Source organism: Echeneis naucrates, chromosome 3, assembly GCF_900963305.1.
Source record: "Echeneis naucrates chromosome 3, fEcheNa1.1, whole genome shotgun sequence".
NCBI classification, from domain to species: Eukaryota; Metazoa; Chordata; class Actinopteri; order Carangiformes; family Echeneidae; genus Echeneis; species Echeneis naucrates.
Window position 1 is genome coordinate 1,668,133 of NC_042513.1, and position 17,947 is coordinate 1,686,079.

Sequence of the window (17,947 nt, forward strand, 5' to 3'; positions counted from 1 at the left end):
ATGTTAGCAATCCTTGTGGCCCTGTTTATCTCCACCCTCATGTTGGAGTAGAAGGAGGTCAGAGGCAGGGCTGCCTGTATCCATCGCCATTCCCACGGCTGCTGTCTCACAGGCACAGTGGTCACAGCAGGATGAAAAGACTATGGATTTTTCTCCTCCTCCCAACACTCACCAGAGCAGGAAGATTAGACAGAAGATGAGCTCAACCTGGCCCATTGAAAGCAGCTTAAAGCCCAACACTGGAGGCATCTGACCTGAGCTCTCTGGTTCATGAAGCATGAGTGCACACAGGACGTGTGTGACACACACACACACACACACACACACCCTTTCAGTCGTCTGTATTAACGTGCCCCGAGTAGAAAGTACGTACACACAGCGAAACACAAACAGATTAGCACACTCACTCCATTCTCAGCTGTCCCACATCAAGTCTGACGGTCTGATGTGTGTTTAAAAAGACATTTACTGGAAACCTTGATAGACAATGAGGGTGAGCAGGTCCGTGGGGGACAGGAACTGTGTGGGGCTCGACAGTGAGAGACAAAAAAAAACTGATGCAGGCAAACAGAGAGAAAAGGATATAAAATTCAAAGCTCTGCTGTTCTCACCAGCGATTAAAAAAAAAAAAAAAAAAAAAAATCAGCATAATTTGAGAATGGCCTGAGCTATCTCATCAGTTTCCAGACAGGTCTCCTCTTCTTTCTCTTCCTCCTCAATGCATGAATAGCCACCATGACTGAAAAATTACACAGTATTTGGAGTAAACACAAGAAACTTGTGAAACAAAAAAAATGGACCAGACTCGGTGATTAACTCCCTAAAACTAACAACAAACTTTGCCCTGCCTATGTGCCCTACAGATTATATCTAACTAGGCCAGTGAGCAGTGATAGCTAACATGTCTTTGGGGTCATCAGGTGGGAACCTCCTTTCACCAGTGTTTTGTCTAGTTTGTCCCACAACACCTCAAGGAGGCTAGACAGTGATCATTGGCTTCCCAGGATCACCCCCCTAATGCCAGCCATTACCGCTCCACACAAAGACAACTATCTCAAACAACACTACCGTCAACTACTCTGACTGCATCAGTGAAAGTGGGGTGGGGATACAGACCCTGGTTCGGTTAGGGGAGAGAAATAGAAGAGGTGGAGATAAAAGTAGGGATGGGATACAGACCCTGGTTCGGGTAGGGGACATGAAAGTATTGAGGGTGCAGGAGGTGGAGGACAAGCTGCACTAACGGATTCAGCAAACAAACTCAATCAAACCAACACAGGCCAGCTCACCTGGACTAACCGCCTGGTCTCAAAGAGGCTGAAATATACTCTCATTCTACTCCGAGACCACAAAATTATATCAGGCCTTAGCTTTATACAGGCTATTTCCTGGGGAACATCAAGCTTTCCTCCTAAATCCACCTGCATCTCCCAGTCACTGGCATCCCCTAAGCTGCCTTGCCTCCTTGTTATCTTAACTTTTCCTCCTTCTTGAACAAACTGAATTTCCACTCTTTATTTTAGACCTTCCTAAATTTGCCTGCCTCTGTATATCTTCAATGCCTGCAGCTAAGCTTTTTAAAACCTGGTTGTCTCCATGTATACCGACCTTGAGACAGACTAACCTTACAACCAGGAAAGTTGTGCTTTACAGTTGCAGCACCTGAACACAACGAACATAATGGATCTCCATTTACCCAGAGTTTTAGGTTCTGGGGAGTTGGCAATACATCATATGTTGTCCCTATCAAAAATCTAATCCTACTTTCCTCCATACTCTACAGCTCTTTCCAACTAAGCTTTTTCTTCTCTACACCTTCCCAGTTCAACCACTGTCCCTGCTTAGCCTGAGCCACTGCCCTTGCACTCCTTAATATTTCCTCCTGTCTACAAAACTGCTCCACAACTAGTTTTCACTTCTTTTTGGGACTTGCTCTACTCCACAACGGTTTGCCTGGGCCAAGCCCCAAGCCTCCCCGGCCTATCTGTACATTACCCACAATCTCTGTATGCCTAAGAGCTGCTTTTCGCTTCCTGCACTGCCATTCTTGGATTCCATTTTCTCCCTTGGTTGGGTTAGGAACTACCTTACTAACTACCACATCTTTACTCCCAGATAACAGGAGCTCTGTCCTAACCTTAGTACATTTAAACTCCTCCACTAGACTAGATACAGTAGCTACAATATGGATGCCTCCTATCTATCCAATTCCTTTCACTTTCAGTTCACAAGCACCGACAGATGCATGTGCTAACACACACACACACACACACAGATCATCTGACAGCAGTAAAATCTGAAAATGAGCACTGGCTCAACTGTAAACTTGTCATGCTTTTTGTGCCTATTTGGGGGAAAATGTCATTTCTGTCACATAACAATTTTCATGTTCTTTCTATTTCGCACCTCACCTGGGAAATAATCATTAATCATTTGGCTTCTTAACTGAAAGACGGCATGGAAATTTTGATTAAAATATACTAAGAAAATGAAACAGAGAGGAGAGGGAGCAGACACTTGTGTGGGTGAGTGACAAAGCACAACTGGTTGGGATCGAAACCTAATGGTATAACACCTATTTTATGGGGGCTAAACTAAAATTAGCTTCAAACTCATGAAGTGCACAATGACAAATACTGCTAAGATGCAATATATGGTCGAAATTCAGTTAGTGAAGTGTGGGCGATTAGAGCACGGGACTGTCAAATCTAACTCAGTTTTACAAAAACAAGAATGACTTGAGTCATTCTTGTTTGAAAATGGGTTTTCTCCCTTAACAAGTGAGATTGTTGGATGGTAAGCAGCTAAGAATTATAAGACTGCAGTGATGGTTTACACTCCTTCAGATGCAATAGTGTTAAGTGAGATTGCACACTTCCTTCTGTACAGTGCGTAGTGGAATTGTGGTCCAACTGTAGCTAATGTAATCAGACACCTGACTCAAATTTTCCACCACTTTATATGAACAATTGTTGCAGGAAATGGTCAACGGCAGTTTTGGAGTGCATGGGTATGAGCTAATGAGTAAATCTGTCAGGTGGCCTTGTTTTTGAGTGTTGGGTTATGTGTGAAATATGTTTGTTTTATACTATTACTTAGATATGGTTCCTAACTGCTGCCATCAGTTCGTGACTGTCTGTGGAGACAGAAAGAGCAGAAGACAAATTGAGAAAACCATGACATGGATAAGATTACATTTGTGGTGTGCGGTTAAAAACCAAATGTGATCAAATGATGAAATATCATAAATGTATGGAATAAACGGCTCCTGTATGCTGGTGAATAGAGTACCTGATTTACTTGTGTGCACGTTAAGTGTATGTGCAGAGAGCTGCGTCATATGGGTTTGTTCGGTGGTTGTCACGGACACATAGAGGGCGACGCTCTGATGAACAGGAGGTGGGTGCAGTGACATAAGCAGGTTGCAATGCCCTTACTATACACAGCACTCCCACACCACCTACATATGACGGGGTCAAGGCCATGCACAAACTGATTCACACATACCTGGGTGATACAAAAACGAAAGAACATAAAAGAATCTATCCCACTGATTCTTTGTCATGCTGCATGCTTTTTAATGTGTGTACTTTTTTCCCCCATTCCAAAAGTATATACAGTACAACACAGAGTGCGTCTGGTTCCATATACTTGGCAGCATCCTGCACACATACTGTTTGAGTTCTGTAAATAGCCAGAGTGTGTCGTGCATCTCTGCTGTGTTTGGACCTATTTTAGAGCTGACACAGGAAACAGGGCCATTCTGACAGCCACCCTGCCAGCCGGTACTGCACACAGCAGCCCCAGAACCTTCTGTTACACACACACAGAGACACGTGCACGCAAACACACCAACATAGACTAGATTTTTCAATGTTAACCCACCAGTGCTTCATCCACCTCATAGACTTCCACGAATGATTTCATCTCCTTTTAAAGTCCACACTCCCCTCATCTCTGTTCTTTTCCAGTTTTCCACAAACTCTGCCTGGAAACAGCTTTAACAAAATCACCCTGCTGTGACACTTGGCGGCCTTCTCTCATCCAGTCATCACCTGTCTTGTCTTTCGTGTTGCACATTTGAGACCTTGCAGTAAAGGGCTGGTTTCACTAAAGAGAGCCACTTTGCAGTGTTACATATCCCTGCATAATAAGTGAAATGATAAGTCTGACAGAGGGGAGCTCAATTATCCAAGACACAGGTTTCTGCTTTCGTCTACACGAGACAGCTGGAGATCTGGTGCAGTATGTAGAGTTAATTTGGAGTGAATTCATGTTGTTTTGTTTTTTCTTTTTACTATTTTCATTATTACTGCTTTCATTTGTCCAGCCGAGTGTTGTAGTTTTATTTAGCACCTTTGGAAATGTATTTATTCATTGATATTTTGAGGGAGTCAGATCCACGGAAGACCAGACTCAGTGAGCTTAAACCCAAATGAAGCTGCATCACAGTAATGTGACATAGCGAGCTTCTTTACAGACTGCTGGCATACAGACACAAATGCTTCATCAAAGGCTATAGCAGAGACCCACTCACCAGCCTCTCATATATAGGATGGAAGATAAATTCTGCGGCTCCTGCCTTCCTATGTAATTATGTGCATGGTGATGTGCTTCTACAGCCTGCCTAACAGTTGGGAATTATCTCCTGGAAATGAAGTCCAATTAATTGTGGCACTTTGCAAGCGTACATGTGTGCAAGAACACTATAATGACACTTAACAGGCAACTGGCTCCTGTTGAAATATTTAACAAACGTTTCGAGTTGAAACATCCTTGTATGATACTGACACAAGTAGCTGACTCCCTCTGTATTTTACATATGTGCACACATGCAGTCTCCTTTTAAGAACAGGTTTGCTATGTACTGCTAGGAGAGACGAATTAGAAAAAGTGAGGGGTCCCTTAATGGTCGATAGTTTAAAATCTAATAGCACGTAAACATAATGTGATAGCTTCAAGTCAAGGTGTGAAACCTTGGTTTATGTTGTCCCCCATATGTCTTGTCTCTGTAACGTTCTTAATACGTATGCCAGAAGAGGTATATACTATTGATCTAACCTAAAATTGGAAAGTCTAATCAGGAAAGCGGCAGCCTTTTAGGGTCAGTGACATACTGTGTCAAACTACAGAAGCCCTCTATTGTAGGACACACTGTGATGAATCAGCACTTTCACAGAATAGCACCTTTTGTTTTTGTCCCTGGGAGTCTGGGTGTTCAGCCCGGAACTCCTGTCCAGACAAAATCCATTCATGAATTAGATAAATGAAATGAAAAACGAAAATGTTTCATTTTGTATAACATTTGCACCCATTGAAATGACTTTTTCTTGTTATTCCTTGAATCATCTAATCATCAGCCTTAAATGAATTTTTTTTTTTTAAATGTTGTGTGTTGAGCAGGTTTTATTTTTTTACATGTATGGTCAGAGTTCAAAACTGATTACTGATACTGCATTAATGCTGCAAATTTGGCTGATTTGCTAAAAGGCAAAGGCCATTTGTTATAGAGCAGATCGCACAGGGAGTGTTATCCCAACATACAACTGATCAAGGACCTAATTGTCTAAAAACTGCTTCTTCTCACATATGTTCATAAAGATGTGTGTGTACATGTTTACATTCACCTCCACATGTGTATTTATTTCTCTATGTTTATAACACTGCATATCCACTTGTTCATTACCTTGGGTCATTCCGTTCTGCTTAATCACACATAACAGCTCACTTGTCAAAGTGTTTGTGTGTGTGAGTCTGTTTTTCTGTGTTAGGGGCCTACGATGATCCCATTCGGCACAGCAGTATTGTACGTAAATGGCAGCAGAGTGGTGTGAGTGTCAGCCGGAACATGTGCTTGGCAGGCACTGGCTCCGCTATTAGCAAGCGCTAACAGTTTTATTATTAGAAAATAAACGGTGCGCTGCAAAACTCTGAATGTTATTAGCAACTCACCATCTGGGTCTGACAGCTGTGTTCAGCCACCATCATGGCTGAGCTGCTAACGGCTATATCTGAAATCTCCACTCTTTATCTGCAGTACAGCCTCACTCTGTTTCTATATCAGCATCTCTTCCTCTCTCTTTCTTCCTCTTGCTGTGTTTCTTTGTAGACATAAAGATATGTGAGTTGATAATAGGCAACACAAACATATCTTGGCCTTTCATATGCACTGAAATCACTAAACAGCAAACACTTAGGTTTTTTTTTTGGTATTTAGTCTTATAAGGTCGTATTTTATTTATGTTCATGAAATACCAGGCTTATTGTCAAATCAATAAAAAATATAAACATGGGTAAAACCAAAACAAAAAGTTTTTTTCTCTCACAAAAACAGTCAGTCCTTTAGCTTTTTTCCACTATAAAATGTGTTTTACACAACAAACAGGACAGAAATGATCAGTCATGATCAGAAAAAAGTGTCTTACTCTTTCTGTTTACAAGCATGAGACCTCTTGCATGTAAACTGCTAAAATATTTCTTTTTATACATCAGTAATAGTGCGTGTCTGCATGGATACAATTAGAGCATATTCTTTCTGGTGTGTGTGTTTTTCCACCGCAATCACTCAGCTTTGCAGGGCTTTATTTAAACAGATAAACCTACTACTAGAGCCCCCCAGCATCCCCAAAACTCTTACCTCCTCCTTGTGCCTCCCAGTATTTCACAAAAAAACTCACTGAAAGGAGAGACCTCCAGAAATTAACGCTGTTATTGCAGACACTGCAGAAAAGGCTACCCTGCAGTGGTTCTCCTCCTTCCTTCAATACAAAATATTTTTCTCCAATAAAACAGGCCAATTTCTTCTAGGGGGGCATCTCCTGTGCTCAACCCGATCTACATGCATACATACCCTCCTTATATTTAGGGACGTCACTACTAAGCAGCGCGATGGACACTGGACAGCATAGGAATATATTTCGCATATAGGTGCACAGGACTAGCGTGCAGGAATAAGGATACAGAGCAGGGAAAAAGTGTGTTTTGAATTTCACTCATCCTCTTTTGTATTTTGCCATGGTTATTTTTTGTCTAATTCTATTTATCTAAGTGTTTCTTCACCATCTGGCAAGTTTAAGACCAGCAGTGAAGAAGCTTTTTTTCCCATAGGCAAGTCTCTCTTTCAATTATTGATTACTTTTGAGGACTTTGCCAGTTTAAACAGGAAGAATGTACAGCATTAAACAGCAGAGGAAACACCGCGGTAGCAGCTTGAAGCACTTCTTTCCTTCTTTCAAACATGAAGAAGGGTAAAATTTTACTTTCTTCCTTAAGTTCTATATTTACAAATTTGCACAAGATTTCCCTTCTTCTCACGATTGTGGAAAAAAAAGTAAACTTTAATCTCTTTTGGACAGTCAAGATAAAAATGACGAAAGGCTTTCCTTTCATAAATGTTCTGTCAGCATCACATGAGTTCATGGATGGATTTTGTGCAAAGACATGAAAAACTAAGCATTGCACAGTATAACATGATAATACCAATATCGAGTACAGTGCTAAAGGACCAACTTTCAGTTAAGTCCTTTGATGCCCACATTACTTTGATTCTATGTTGAAGCAAAAGTTGTTCATTGGTAAATCTTCAAACTGTGTTCAAAGATATGCAAGTCACTTTGTTTTTCTATGTATCTTTGCTTTAGTTTGGAAGAATTGTGAAAGTGGACCTCTAGACACAATAGAAAGGCAATTTACAGATTTGTGTGTGAGTGAGTATTGAGCAGTGGGTAACTCTGACACAGCACTGATGGCTTTCTAGTATTTTCTTCAAGCAGTTTACGAACAACATTTTATGAAATACTATCAAATGCCCTGCAAGCAAGCACATTCATTTCACTGCGCCTGAGGTTTGCAAAGGGACCATTTCTTTTTGATGCTGAGTGTATTTGTATGCATTGTTGTGTGTGTGTGTGTGTCTGTTGTTTATGCAGCTAAATGCACACCTCTGTGTGTTAGGTGGTTAATGCACTTGAGTTGAGCCTGACCACAAATCAAAGTGATGGCTGGTGAGTACCACATAAGAGAACAGAAATGAAGCAGATAAGTGTTGAGATCAAACAGACCTTCCATATTCAAAAGCTCCCCTTGAGGGTCAGGAGGGCTGCACATAGCTGCACTACTTAGGGCATTTCTCATTTAGTGGAGGCAGTGCTGCAACCACTAACAAGGTGATAACACAGATTATAAATTATTGGAGGAAAAAAAATATAAAATTCAGTTATTACACTTTTCTTTCTTTTCTAGCCACTTTACTACGGAGCATAGTCCTCTGACTGTGTAGCATTAAATGGCATCTTGTGTAATAAATTCTATATGTGCAAGATGTAAATACAGAAAACGGCTTCATTACTGTTTTCCAAAAGAAGAAAGAAACGCTGCATCACTACAGATGTCAGTATTTGGCTATGTCATATATTAGTCTGGACTGAGACCAGAGTTGAAGCAGTCCAAGCTGCAGACAATGGGACTCTGAGGACAGATGAGGGATGGCATTGATGAGAGGTTTTTGTCACAAGGCTGGCTGGGAGCCAGAGCCTAATGTGGTCTGCGGAGTGTTAGATTTTGACAAGACTTAACACTGTTTGTCTGACAGTCAGCTTACTGGTTTGTATCTGAGACCGGGTCATTTCTAGATTTCTTCTGCTTCAATGCTTTTTGTCCCTCCTTTTTTGGACATAATTTAAGTCTTCTCTTCTCTTCTTCTCTTAGATCTGTACATGACTCTTGTGCTAACAAAACTCAAACTGATGTGTTATGAGGCAATGGAGGGTATCAACACCTATTTGCTTCCAGTTTAATGTCAGAAATAACTGTTTTCAGTTAAAAAAAAAAAAAAAAAGACCATGAAAGGCAAAGCAAAGTCTGCAGAGTCATTTGGGAATCTAGTGCCACGAACAGATAAAGTTAAACACATTTGGCTACAATCTCCGAATGTGTTGAAAGAAACAAAAAAGGAACGGCTTTTAATGGAAAGAGAGCTGTGTCAACTGTTAAGCCTGGGGGTGGAAATATTCTGCTTTGGGTTGAGTAGCAGCCAGTGACTCAGAAAACACTGTATAGAGCAAAGGATTGATTGTCCTTAATATCAGCAGATTCTTGATGCAAATTTCCTGCAGTCAGTCAAGAAAGTTAAACTGAAAGGAGATTGGCTTTGACAACAGGACAGTGATCCAAACCAGACCTCAACATGTACCATGAACTATTTCTTGAAACACAAGCTTTAAGAACAGCCCCCACAGTCCTCTGACCTGAACATCGGAAACCTGTGGGTTGATATGAAACATGCTATAGGTGGAAGAGAATGAACAATTACATCAGCACGTCATTTGTGAGTTTCAGGCAGAGGGTTAAAAATCCTGAATCAATAATGGAAGAAAAAAAAAACCCAAAACAATAACATAAACTAAACAAACAAAAAAAAAAAAAAACAATAAAAGAAAGAAATGCTTAAAAGCTGAGGATGACAAGTATTGGTTTTCCAAGCCTAACTGTTGTAACTGTTGCCTAACTGTTGTACATGTTATGCTTGTGACATTATTGTGCTCATTTTACTGTAATCTTTTCTGTATCATCATGTTATGTTTGTGACAAGGGCTGTATTTACTTCAAAAATCAGCACAATATGTAATTTGTTCACCAGTGCATACAAATGAGTGTACACAGAAATAACATCACAGATTGTTGACAATTTCTGGCAAATTATTCTGCTCTTTTCTGTATATATTTACCAGCTACACCAGCCTGCCTGCATAGTCAACACCTTAGTAGCCCAGCCACTTGAATCGGTTGTAACACCTCAAAAAATCAAGAAAAGAGTAAAAAGCAGCCAAGACGAAACACTGACAGTTCCCAGATAGCAGTGTTGTGTGGTCAAAGATGCACCACATCAGCTGTGTTTTCTCTGCTGTGAAATATTTTCGCACAACTCCCTGAAGCCTGCCCACCTATGGAAATTGTATGATGAAGGGGTACTCAAGCCTATCTGAGAGAGTGCACAGGACTTAGACTATCCCACTGTGAGGCCTCCACATGCTATCAGTCTCCCTCTGTCAGTGTCTAATTCCTATCAGGTAGTCACTGTCCATCTAGGAGCTGTGTTGTAGCCGGCTCCATTAATGACGGGGTGGCAGAATCAAAGACAGCTTTATAACAGTAATTCCTCCATACCAGCAGCCAAGTTGTTGTGAGAGAGAAATACTGACTTTCATGTCCATTGTCCTTGCAGTACAAATTCAACTACACAGCAATGGATACAAGAGCAAGCTTTTACACGAGAAATAAGACCCATATTCATCCTTCTTTTGTAATACTCTAAAATATATTTTAGGGTTTTTGAGGAAGATGGATTTAATAAGTTATGCATCTACAGGAAGAAACGGTGGAGTGTGTGCATGTGGTATGAAGGGGTCTACAGTATATGGTGTGGGCACTGCATTGAGAGAATGCTATTACATAAATGGACTATGCAAGACAAAGACTTTGATGTTATCATAATTAAAAGTGAGCAGCACCATATGGCGAGGGAGAGAAGCTGCACATAAACAATCAAACTGAAAGCCTCTCAGTGAACCAAAATACATGAAATGTAAATTTTTCAGCCAGATGAACTGACAAAGGCTGAACAAATAGTTTTCCATAAACTTCACCTCTCTGCATCCTGTATGTGAGTGTATGCGTGATCAGTGCCCTGGGCCTGCAAGGGGTCTTCAGTAGGCTCCAGGAATAATCCAGTCACGTGGCTGCTCTGTGGGATCTGTTCCCCAGGCAGGAAGCTGTTATATGGTTACAGTTATTTTTGTTGTCTGTCTGGGGATAGTTTTTACTGCGCTCCAGAGGATCAATAATTGTCATAAAAAGACTGCGTCACCCAGTGCCCTCTTTGAGCAGGACAGCGAGGTGGTGTGTGTGTGTATGTAGGTCAGATGTCTACGTAAATTTGAAAGAGCGGATTTTTTGGCATGCGAGGATGTAAAAATATTTGGACAGTTGTGGGGAGATGCAAATTTTCATGCAACAAGACATGTGTGAGTGCACATATTATTACACCATGTTTTTGCATCTGTTTCTACATAAAGAGAGGATGAAGTATGGAGTTAGCAGGAGCTGTTAGTGGCTTTTTTTTTTTTTTTTTTTTAAGACAATGTGGAAAATGTGAAACATAACTGTTATGTGAAAAGAAATTAGCTGCAGACTGCATTTTGTGAGGTGTTTTTTTTAGGATGTGTTAAAAAATTCCACAAATTTATGAAAAGAATGTTTAGGCACTTAACTCCAGCTCCGCTCTCCTGCATCGGTTTTATTTGTGTTATACCTCCGGCTCTGATATATTTTTTACACGTTGCCCTTTACCTCTATGACCTGCTGTATCTGCCTGCCCCTTCCGTCTGGAAGGCCACACCACGTTCCTGTCTGAGGCATGTCTGCAGAGTATCTGTGTCTCTCCTATAGCTTGTCTACTGTATACAGTATATGTGCCACCACAGCCCTGAAGCTGCAGTCAGCCCTGGGGACACGGAGAGGAGGTCCTATAACATCGCAGGCAACGGAAGCTGGCTCCCAGCTAATTGGTTCCTGTGTTAGTGGCTCACAGGGATGGTGTCAGAGTCAGCACTTTCCCTGCCTCTTCCCCTCGTTCCCTCTCCTTTTTCTGTTTCTCCATCCCTCCCTCCCTGCCAAACACAGATGCTGTGGATTTAACATCCCTTCAGGACATATGCCTGAGCTACTATGTACATTGCTGGATATTTGTGTGTTGACACAAAATTTGGAAGAGTTGCTGCCACTGCTGTCAGTTTGAATGAATGAATAAACAGTTACATACAAGTCAAAACCATGTTTGAAGATGAGTGTTAGCTCTCCTGAGCGTATTTCCTCTCAGGATATCTACAACCTGCTCCACCATACTGAGTGTCTATTCCTTGTCGCTGTCCATCTTTACCTGCAGTATTCATTATTTTCTTCTTCCTCTGTCCTTTGTAGCTGTCTCAACCAATTGCCACAGCCCTATCCATGAGCACTGCAGTTCAAGGTCACTATTTATCTGTATTTCTGCGCACCTTCGGTTGACGGGCTCAATGACAGAGCAAGTAGACACCAGTCCAGGTAATCACAGCTTGCAGGTGTCTGTGCTCTAAAAGGCTGCTTCCTCTGTGAGTGTGTGTGGCATTTCATACTGTGAGAGGAGATGACTGTGGCATGTATCCCGCTGAGTTGGAGTGGATCTGATGAAAGCAAACCTTTTCAAGCTCTGGTCACGGTGTCTGGCTGGCCACGAGCCACTCTGTTTATCATCACTGGGTTCCCACACAAACAGGCTCAAAATTCACTAGCCGCTTACTAACTCACACTCAACACTAACTTTCACATTTTCATGCTGGAGGCCAAATACTGTGTATCTGTGTATTGTTGCACTTTAGATTAAGCAGAAAATCTTATCATATACAGCAGTCACATATGTTTTTGTGTCTGACCGTTAGTAGTTTTTCTGCACAGTATTTTTTCTTGTAAAGCAATACTTGCATAATATACATTTACTTTGCTAAACAGAAAATATTTTGACAAAAATTTGCAAAAATTTTTTCCAAAACTGTTTTGGACCCAATAAATTGGAGTGGGTGACAGAACAAATATTGTAACCTGTGGAAAACAAATTAAATAGATTGGCAGGGTAATATATGGGGGGAATTAGTTTTTTTTCTTTTGATATCTTGCATCCTTTAAAACACAACACTTAAAAATTAACATAATTTTTTGGAGATGGAGCTGCTTTGTTGAGAGAAAGCTGTACTAAACACTCGACCTCAGAGATGGCGTGCCTCTCGTGACACACCTTATGTGGCAGACCCCATCTCCAATCACTCCCCTTTCAAATCGCTGAAGTCTTGCTCCAGCCAGTCGACTCCAGAGCTGACTCTATAAGGGTGGCAGCCCAGGCTCGGCCTTTTCTCTGCCCCACTGCATTAAACATTGATGGAGCTGTAAGGGAAGGCTGGAGCCTGTCTCCTACTGTGGTCTGGCCCTTGCCTTTAGAAAGTCTCCTAGCTGACTGTAACCTGTTTGTTTTCAATTTCTTTTTCTCTTTTTGTGATTTGTATCTTTGCTACTGCTATGGCTATCTGAACAAGGTTGAATGAAGCTCTATGCAGCAATTGCTGCTCTGTAAGGAAACATCAGATCTCAAGAAACAAGAGTGATAAGTGTCTGCTTCTGCCTGTGACCACTTGCACGGCAGTGAGATGTGACTTCCTGGAAATGACTCTGTGTGTGTATTTGCATCACTGTCTATGTGGTGCATTTTTCTGCATTACGATCTTCACCACAGAGCACAGCTATATGAAAGGAAGTGGTAGGAGACACAAGACGGCAATACTTCCTTCGCTTTATCAGTGTGTGTGTGTGTGTGTGTGTGTGTGTGTGAATGTGTTCCAGTACTGCTTCATAACCTCAGAGAAAATTATTATTAAGACATTGCAGTGACTTTATTTTTTCAAAATGTCAAGATATTTTGGCTTAATTAACTTACAATAAAAAATATATAAGTTAATAATGAATTTAAAAATAAACTCAACTGTACATCCAGTGCGTACTTAATCTTAGAATGGATGTAATTGGATGTTGATAAATCATGAGATGAGCAGCACAGCTCACAGTAACAAGTCCAAACACTAACAGATCCACTCAGGATTTACTTGTGTCCCATCTAGCTCATCTTATCTGCCCCACAACCAACAAGTGGTGGAGTTCAGTAACATGCCAGACCTGATACTGAGTCCTGTTAGGACTATAAATGTATTTATAAAGTGCAACGTGAGCTGGGTACGGGTATTAGACTGTGAGAGAATGAGACGCTGTAATCTAGCATGTGTGAGAATCGATGTCTGGTATTTGTGCATGTGAGTGTTTGAGGTCTAGGAGACAGCACATGTGCATTTTTTTAAATGGTGTGTGTGTGTGTGTGTGTGTGTGTGTGTGTGTTTGTGTGACAGAGAGAGAGAGAGAGAGAGAGAGATTTTGTGTGCATCTGTGTTTATATGTGGCTGGAGCAGGTTTGTGTTAATCGGGATCATGCCTGATTGGGCATGGAGGATTTATAGACAGTGCTACTGTGCAGTGGTAGAGTGTTGTGAGAAAGTCCTTAGAAAGTCTATTACCAAATCTGTACTGGTAAGGCAAAATTTCATGCAACACAACCATGTACAGCAGAGATATTGTCCGCACAAAGTAAAGTAACACAACACAGGCTCAAAACTAAGATAATGATATGCTACTAACATAAGGGTGATAAAAAGGTGTCAATTGGAATGAAATGTTTCCCATGTTTGATGCAGTACATATCTGATATTTTACCTCGAAAAGTCTGATGTGATAAAATCATCTGAACTGACACAATGAAGATGAAGCAGTCTCAGGCCAGTTGTCTGCTTCAAGAAGAGACAATCACCTGAGAATAATCCAAAGTGAAATAATCGCAGCTCTGAGCAACAGAAAACGGGATGAATAAATAAGGCTGACTAAATAAATGATCAGTGATTGCTTGGCTCTAAGTGCCGTTGCTGTAGCTCGGCATCCTGATTTAGTCGAAGCCTTCGGCCATCCCTCAGCGGAGCTATGGTCTTAGCGGAAGAGAAACGGCTAAAAAGCCCCATTCTTCTTCATACCTTCAATATTCAATGAGAGCGCTAATTGCACCAGGCTGAAGAAAGAAAAAAGGAAGGGAGGCGGCGCGGGGAGGTGGGAGGGATCTGCTGGCTAATGGTCCGTAGGGGGAAAATAAAGGAGAGGGGAAAAGGAGGATTTAAGAAGTTAGACATATCCTCAGGAGGTTCCTTTCTCTGTGTTTTTACCTGTGCGTCTCTTTGCTATAATGCTAATGCTCATTAGGCAGTCTGTGTGATATCCGCCGATCCACGGCTACTGTAAGCAACCGTCACCGGGAGCACTCTGGCGAAGCGAGTGCATCCACTGGTTACGCACACGCTCCTCTGTTGTCAGCCGGAATCCAGCTCTGGCTCTTTACTTCTTTTTCTTTTTTTTTTTTTTCTTTTTTTTTTTATTATTATTATTTTTTTTTTACCTCAAAAGTTAGTTGGAAAGATATCTTGGAATATATTCGCTCAAGGTGCACCCATTTGTGAAGAAGAATTGGGGGATGCATATGCATTAAAAAGTCTTTGTGTGTATAAAATGCCTGCGCAGCACTTTAGCCTTCCCTCATCCTTCCACCCCCATTTCTCCCTTTAATCTTTGGCTGAGTTATAATACAATAAGTCCTATAATCACTGGATCTCCTTCTCTCAACGTACTTGGGATAAATGAATAGGTTTGGAGGAAAAGGGGAAAAACAAATGATGCAAACTTAAGATGAATCTTCAGAAAAATAAACAACAGGAAAATCTCATTATACTGAGTTTTACAGATGAACATGCTACCCATCACCACCAGGGACAGCGTGTACAGGACGTTTGTCTCAGGTGCCGGGCTGCACTGTCTTCTTCTCCTCTCCACCTCAGTCAGCCCTTTCCCTGTCCCCTGGTATACGGCAAATGAAATACTGCTGATCGGAAGTTTTTCTCATAAATCATGCCATCCACCAAACAAAGCAATAAAGATGTTTGTTTGCATTATTGAGGGAAAAGTAGGCCTACTGACTTAGGTCAACTTTAAGCAGTTGTGTTTGCATGCATGCTCTCTTAAAAATGCATGTTCACTTGGATGTGTGCCTGCCAAGAATTTTTTTGCCCCCCCCCCCAAAAAAAAAAAAAAAAAGTAATTTGTTCTCCTTTTCAGTTTTTTTTGCATGCAGAAGTCAGTAATAGTATTTCAGATTGCTCAGCCAATCAGAAATCAGCTGCATGTGGGTGTTTGAGTGTGAAAGTGGTGGTGGGGGTGGGAGGCGGTACATACTGGAAATATATGTTTGACTGCATGTCTGTGCTTGTGCATGATTGTGTCTGCCCTTTTATATTTGTGTTTTGTCTTTCAGGATCATTTACAACTCTCAACAATTTTATAACAGCTCGCTTGGTGCTATTTATATTGATCACAGCAGCTGCCAAGCTCAGGCGCAGATATACAGGCTTTCCCTTTTTCTGGGCCTTCAGCTTTTCTTTCCCTCCCTCACTTACAGTACTTTGATTCCTGCAGTGTTGTCCACTGTGTTTTCGATGCACAAATGCTCATCATGTGGTGAATCCATGCGAGTTAATTGCTCCCACATGTCTCAATAATACACATATGAGTCCCTCTATGGATAACAGATACATACTGAGAACTGATCCTCACAGGACCTTCTGTTGTGCGTTGTGTGTGTGTTGGAATCTTTTTTTTCCTTCTTGAGCGTCACACAGATAACCAGATGAATTTACATAAGTGCACTGTGTGGATATTTTTGTTAATTTTACTGTATCTGTTAATAATTAAATGACTGAAATCACATTGAAAATCATTAAATTACTTTTCTACAAGCGTCATATTATCGAACATATTATCGAGTCTTTATTATCCTTTTGATAAGCTGGCAAGTATCAGGACACACACAATACCTGCTTGCTAATTAAAGATCAACCCAACCCGGGTCTCAAGCAATAGGATTCTTCATTCAGTCAGTCATCTCAACAGCATTCCATCTTAAGCCTTGAACCCGGTACACTCATTAAAACTAAACCCAAGAATATTGGTTTGCGGTCACGAGGCTTGCATGCGATTTATTACTGCACGTGTTTGTGAGTGAAAGTGTATAGGTCTGTCCTCAGTTGTGCTGTAACTTAACCTGATCCATGGGAATCTGCTTTAGGCTCTTGGCTCTACTCTCATGGTGCATTCAGCACTTCATGTGATGAGAAGTTTGAGAGCACTTCCTGACTGAGACTTTTTTTTTTTTTTTACTAACAGTGATAGCCCCCAAAGAGGGGAAAAAAAGTTCCTGTTGTTTCCTTTTCGAAACTGTTTAAACACACATAATCAAGATTGCCGTAAAAAAAAGACAAACTTAAAAGGAAATGGAAGCGTGTATTGGAGGAACTGCATATAAGAAGACAAACGATATCTAAAAACGACATTACCCTTTTGTTGTCTGCCTAGATTTAAAACTTTTTATGATCCTGTTTACTCAGTCTACCCATCCTCTCCACTCCTACTTCTCTTCTCTGTGACAGAAATGACTGATAGTAAATGGCTTCCTAGAGAGTTGCCGCAGAGTGAGGGGGTGAGAACTACCTGCTTTTGTTATCTTAACACCCAGCGGCATGCAAGAGACAACCATCAAACATCCAGCTCTTCACTTGACATCTGTAGATGCTACTGATGTGGAAGGAGCTGGGAGTGACATGGTTGGTGGAGTCAGAGTATGCTGCATCCTCGGCCTGGCAGCTTTATGAGCCCAGGGGGATCATAAAGACACAGGATTGCAGGCCATCAGCTGCTCCCTGGGTTAAGGTTAGAAAAGCATCGAGGACAGGGACAGGATGCCTGTTTGGTTGGAGTTAATTCTTATCACTCCAGTCACAGCAGACTGATTCAAAGTGGGTTACCTCCATGACCTGCTCGGGCTTGGCCTTATAATTTCAATGACTGCTGTGTACTTGAAATCGCAGCTATACTCCACTCAAACTTGTCCACAAATCCAAGTGAACAATGTTCCTATTGTATTTATGGGCATAGAAACAAAACAAATAAATTTAGTGTCCACACTGGAAGAAAGGATGATTTCCTGCTTTTCACATACCTGTGGCATGTTTCTCATAGATGGATGGGTCAGTGTTTGTTTTAGCAGTCAGGTCTTGGGATGACAGGAGGAAGTTCTGGGAGAGCTGTATCAGTGTTTAGACAGATACTGCTGGGCCTGAAAGACGACACATACTCTCCAGGCCTTGTGGGACACCGCTCCTATAGTGAGTTAAAGTCCAAAAACAACCCCAATATTTGATGTTGTGGTAAAACATAGCACATTCAA

The 17,947-nt window shown here is 41.3% G+C and overlaps 1 protein-coding gene across 2 annotated transcripts in view; it reads left to right on the forward strand.

The window, feature by feature from the left end:
* The window catches only part of mafa (MAF bZIP transcription factor a), a 66,819-nt gene that overhangs the window by 16,565 nt on the left and 32,307 nt on the right, over positions 1 to 17,947 (forward strand). Inside the window, exon 3 of one of the 2 annotated variants that reach the window (XR_003840592.1) lies at positions 11,977 to 12,099. The exons of the other annotated variant lie outside the window; for it this stretch is intronic. The gene's annotated coding sequence lies outside the window, so the exon portion shown is untranslated. The remainder of the gene's footprint in view (positions 1 to 11,976; positions 12,100 to 17,947) is intronic. 2 annotated transcript variants of the gene reach the window in all.